Source organism: Dendrobates tinctorius, unplaced genomic scaffold (genome assembly GCF_039654945.1).
Source record: "Dendrobates tinctorius isolate UK_male_01 unplaced genomic scaffold, ASM3965494v1 ptg000021l, whole genome shotgun sequence".
NCBI classification, from domain to species: domain Eukaryota; kingdom Metazoa; phylum Chordata; class Amphibia; order Anura; family Dendrobatidae; genus Dendrobates; species Dendrobates tinctorius.
The window spans coordinates 4019543-4025542 of NW_027361689.1; positions in this window are offsets into that span (position 1 = coordinate 4019543).

The following is a 6000-nucleotide window of genomic DNA, read 5'->3' on the forward strand; positions in this document are numbered from 1 at the left end:
CCTGCTGGGTGGGGCAGTGGCAGGCCTGTCCACCCATCTGCCAGGGTCCAGTACATGGGAGTGTCGGCCTCCGGGCACATACTGCTGTCCACAGGGGTATGTTGGAGGGGGCCCCAGTCCATTCAACACGACTGCAAACACCCGGACCTCTCTCCTGCGCTGTGGCAATACCGCCATCTTGCACAGCACCTGGTACCGCCCCAGATCCTCTGTCAGCACCACTGAGTCACCACAGCGCTCCCAATTTGTAATCCAAAGGTAAGCCATTGGTAATCCACAGGTGTTTGTAATCCAGGCAGAGTAGTCCAAGTCTTTCTCCATTCTTTGAGGCAGGTCTGCCGCAGAAGATGACGTATTAGCGGCGGCGATCCTGCCGACTACGCCAAGTGTAGGGTCGGTGGGCCGGGCTCGGGGGGTGGTCCCTATTTATGCCGCGCAGAGATGTAACAGAGACAAGATGGAGGCAGGTTCTGGGTGCAACAGGTCCAAGTTTATTCACGTTCGCCGTCCGCCTGATGGCCTCAAAAGCACACTGTACTTTGCTTCCACTGATCAGTCGTCGTGTCAAATACGGTGTCTCACACCCAGTGCCTCGTCCCTTCTGCGGTTCTTCCTGTCAGGACCACCCCCTGATGTTCTCTCTCCTCAGTCCCCCTGGTTTAGATTCTCCTCACAGCGCACAGACTGTCGCAGTCCTCCTGTCACTGGAGCTCCCCCTGGGGACTGGAATCTTTTGGAACCCTCCCTCAGTATTTATAGCTCTCCCGGTCCCCTGTCACTGTAACTCCGCCCCCCATGACCAACGGTTTCTAAAGCCCTAAGCTGTTGTCAAGTCCTTTGCTCACACTACTCCCTGCCATCTAATGGTCAACCCAAGGTACTGCACGTCCACTACACTTTCCTAGCTTTTTTCCCCAGTGTAGTAACTGACACCTGTCTAAACTGTGCAAACCTATCTTTCTCTATACTGACACGTCCGTCCGTCAGGTCACCTTCCCTACAAATGGACTGGATTCAGGGGTCAACATACCATTGATGCAACCTCTGCAGCTACAGAGGTTCCCAAGAGGTAAAGGGGTCACTTATACCTCAAAAGTAGGTGGAAATGTGCTTCAAGATGAGCTATTGGGCTGCAAAGTGCCGTTCTTGAGCAGAAGCCCCTTTATATCTGTGTCCCCCCCCATCCCGATTGGGATTCAGTGATTCTTTAACTTTTCTTATGACTTCAGAATTCTGAAAAACTGGCAAACTTTTCTGATCACTTGTGAAGTGCTGTGATTATGAACGTTTAAGGTCTTGTGAGGTTATCTCCTTAAGTATGTGTACAATAAATGGATTAGTTTCTCATAGTCCTTAGGTAGTAATGGAATACATGACATTAAATTGTTTGGGTCTTACGTTTCCTCTCAAAGCAGCAGTCTATAAAGTAAATGGTCTAGAAGGGAATCATTAATAGTCCTGAAAGCCATAAAGTGCTGTCTCTGCAGAGTAGCAAAATATTCTATTTTATTCGATAACTGGGGAGATGGATATGTATTTTAGGCTTGTCTTACATATTAAGCTTTGTCAGCTGTCGTGTATTTATAGGCAGAAAGCGATATGAGGTCACAGAGGTTTTAAATTTTGCTCATTGCTTACTCAAGGCAAAAAAAAAATTATTTGGTAGGTAAGATACTGAGTGAAAAAATGAGAAAGAATAATAAAATGCTACTGACTCATTTTCACTACCTTATATCTTTGAGTCTCAGTGCCAACTCTGAGCCTGAAATCTGTATATTTTGGGAAAAATAAACTTACTCCCTGAACTGTGTTACGTTTTATTAAGTAAGTTGAAACTGATCTCCTGGCATTGATATCAAAGTACAATGCTGATAGCAAAGTGGTCTGTAGATTGCAGGGGGTGGGACAAGATCGGCTAGTGCCCAGGGCAGCTGTTTCTCATGACTTTGCCACCTGAGCCAACATCTACAGCGAAGCAAAAATAGACAAATAGTCAATGCGATGTTTTTGAGAGGTCTGTTCCCTTATCAGTGAACAATGTTCTGTGAGGCTGCTCCTGAATTCAAAATGGAGACAGTGGAGGCCTGAGGCCGAAATGTGAGAGTTCTGCACCACACACATAGCACATATGGACTGGGACACTGTTTACTTCTAAGGAGCCAGGGTGCCGTAAAGTAGCCCCTTGACCATGACTACCACCGTGCGCATCTTGCATTGGAACAAGAGCTCTCAGAATATGGCAACCCAAAATGAAACATTTTTTTTGTGTATAAATATTAAAATTAAATTAAATTTGGGTGTGGGGAAGTTGAGCTGGGTACGGTTCTGTCTGTGATAGGAAACAGAGAGTTTGACAGCAGGTGTCATGTGGCAGTCTGCCCATCAGAGGTCACTGGAGAGCGCCGATGGCAGTGATTATGTAACTGTCATTTGAGTGTTACATGACTGCCTGAGGTCAAGGTGACTCTGATTGGGCAGAGGTGACTGTCAGGTGACAGAGGGTGGGACTACCTGGTCTGTCTGAATAAATACTGAGGTAAGCTTCCAGAGGCTTCAGTCAGCCAGGGGAGCTCACAGGTTAGGAGAGTCTGTCACACAAAGGAGACCCCTCAGAGACTTTGGACAGTGGAAATGGTCACGTGGGGGTGACCCTATAAGACATTGGTCACAGGCAGAGACGGCCTGTGAGGACCTGGATTAATGGTGGACTTTGTAAGGTAAAACACCGTGGTGGATTGGCCTAGGGCAGCCAGGGCGGATAGAGCCATGAAGTACGCCTGACGGATCAAGTGTACAAGTGAAGGTACCTGGGCCTGTCTGCAGGAGGATAACAATGTGAAACATCTGTCGTGTTTTGTTCTGGTCGTCGTGAGGGCGGCCAATAAAAGCAAACCTGTTGAATACAATTCCTGCCTCTGTCTTGTGCCTGTCGACGTCAAGAAGCGGGTCACCCCCCATTCCTGTGAGTACAGCACACCTCCGCCGCCTACCAGCCACACCACCTAAATACCACAGCACACTACCCTCCGCCCCAGCCTGCCACCGGTCTCTACATTTGGCGTAGTCGGCAGGATCCATTGCCGCCAATACAACATCTTCAGCGGCAGGCCTGCCACCAAGGAGCAAAGGCCCCAAGCTGTGTGGGGTGATGTACTGCTTTCTCTTGTTCCCTCAGGATTACAATTTGGAGAACTGGACTGTGGATTGCTGACTGTTAAAAAATGACTGTGGTGATTTGGGGCCCAAAGCAACAGGCACGGACACTGCTGTTTGTTCTGGATGGCTCGGGGCTTTATAGCATCCGCCCCAGGAGGGAGTGGTGTTCGTTGGAAGAGAACTGCACCCTCATGTTCCAGAATTTGGAAACCTGCCCAGGGAGTTTCCCTGTGGAGCTGTCAGGCCTGGAGGCCGGCCCTGCCGGACAGCGGGGTGAAGACTCATAGCTAAGAATGGAGCGATGGGAAAGTCTGCAGGGAGCAGCGGCAGCTGTAAAGGTGAGCGTGCCCACGGTCTCGCCTACAGCATTCCAGCCCAACCTGATTTCTACGCTCCCAGCATCGGACAGACCACGGGGTTCCGACACTGGCCTCTCCACCCGATGCCTTGTGCTGTGATGCCGGCTGTTTCGGATGACGATGTGTCCCCTGCCAGACTGACGGCCACTGTATCAGCCACGCTCCCGGCCCCAACTGAAACCGGACTTACGGTTGCAATGTCTGCAATACCAGAGAGCGTGGCCGCTGCCTCATCTGTGGCCCCTCCCGTGGAGACCTTGGTTCCAGCTGCGGCCTCCCCTGCGGCCGCGCCGACGTCGCTGCCAAAGACGGCTGCAGCCTATATGACACAGGAGCCTGTGGCCGCTTCTGCCTCGCCCATGACCTCGACCACGGCCCGCCCACCAGACTCTGCGGCCTACGCCGGACCCTCCGCTTGGGTGGCGGAGATAATTGCAAAGAAAAAGGCCAGAGAGCGGGAGGTATGGGCACTGCTACATAAGGAAGGAGAGGCCACGATGACTACCCCTCAATCATATGGGCGGCTTGTATATGCTAACACCGCTAAAGGCTACGGGTTCATCTGGGACCTCGCCACCGGCCACAAAGACTACCTCAATGTGACCCCCATCGGACATGGACGGGCTCTGCGGGAGGGAGACCCGGTATCCTATTACAACGAATACTGCCCCTGCGGCTGCTATACGGTAGCGGTCATCACCTACCCTGAGGGTTATGAGCCTCCATAGAAAGAGACAAGGACTCCTGGGTCTCGGGCATCAGGGACACTCAAGGCCCAGAGGTATTTTTAGCATCCCAGGGACTTCACGGCTGTGGAGTTCCCTGCTAATTGGCGAAACATCGGCCGCCAGGAGGTGGCCCGGAGTATCCTGCTAAATGGACTGCCGGGGACTGTCGTGCGCCGTTGCACAACCTGGGGACAGTTCAAAGTCTCAATTGGATAATAAGTGCCTACTCTTGGTGTAGCGGGGATGCATACGGGGGGAGTGCTCTCCTCAAAGGAAGGGGGAGCACTAGTGTCCTTGTTTGTTAAAAATTTAAAGATGTTATGCTTTATTTAAAAAAAAATGCTTTGCAAAATGATACTGGTAGATATAGGTAACAAAACCAGTGAGTAATTTAAGCATAGTATGGTACTTAATGTAGAATGTTGCAAGAGGGTAAATGTTGTACCCATCAAAAGGTAATGTATGTCGACGCTATGTGTAATATGTATAGTGAGGTAGAAATGTTATTTGAAAAATGAAAATGTGTATTCAGCAGGTCCTGGGTGCGTGGAATATGCCGACCCTGACGATGTTAAGCTGAAAGGATGATGGAACAGAGAGAAGGCAAAATGGACCGGGTGCCTGAGTAAGAGAAGTCTGTGTGACACAGGAGTTTGTGTGATGCAGAGAGGTCTGTGCGACCGGGAGACTGTGTGACGCAGGGAAGACTGTGTGACAAGAGGTTCTGTGTGACCAAGAGTTGTGTGACACAGGAGTTTGTGTGACTGAGGGTCTGTGTGACGGAAAGTATGTGTGACTCAGGTGATGACCATGTCGGGTATTGACACCACGTTCATCATCGGGACGCAAATTGTCGAGGACGACAATGGGCAAAGGAAGGGAGAATGTGGGGAGGTTGAGCTGGGTACGGTTCTGTCTGTGATAGGAAACGGAGAGTTTGACAGCAGGTGTCATGTGGCAGTCTGCCCATCAGAGGTCACTGGAGAGCGCCGATGGCAGTGATTATGTAACTGTCATTTGAGTGTTACATGACTGCCTGAGGTCAAGGTGACTCTGATTGGGCAGAGGTGATTGTCAGGTGACAGAGGGTGGGGCTACCTGGTCTGTCTGAATAAATACTGAGGTAAGCTTCCAGAAGCTTCAGTCAGCCAGGGGAGCTCACAGGTTAGGAGAGTCTGTCACACAAAGGAGACCCCTCAGAGACTTTGGACAGTGGAAACGGTCACGGGGGGTGACCCTATAGGACATTGGTCACAGGCAGAGATGGCCTGTGAGGACCTGGATTATTGGTGGACTTTGTAAGGTGAAACGCCGTGGTGGATTGGCCTAGGGCAGCCAGGGCGGATAGAGCCATGAAGTACGCCTGACGATCAAGTGTACAAGTGAAGGTACCTGGGCCTGTCTGCAGGAGGATAACAATGTGAAACATCTGTCGTGTTTTGTTCTGTCGTCGTGAGGGCGGCCAATAAAAGCAAACCTGTTGAATACAATTCCTGCCTCTGTCTCATGCCTGTCGACGTCAAGAAGCGGGTCACCCCCCATTCCTGTGAGTACAGCACACCTCCGCCGCCTACCAGCCACACCACCTAAATACCACCTCACGCTACCCTCCGCCCCAGCCTGCCACCGGTCTCTACACATTCACACAAGGTGGGCCCGATTGAGCACAACATAAAGTGGCATCATGGTTTCAGCCAATAAACGATATTCCTTGTGTAAAGAAAACTTAAACAATTTTAGAATATAATTAATTTCTA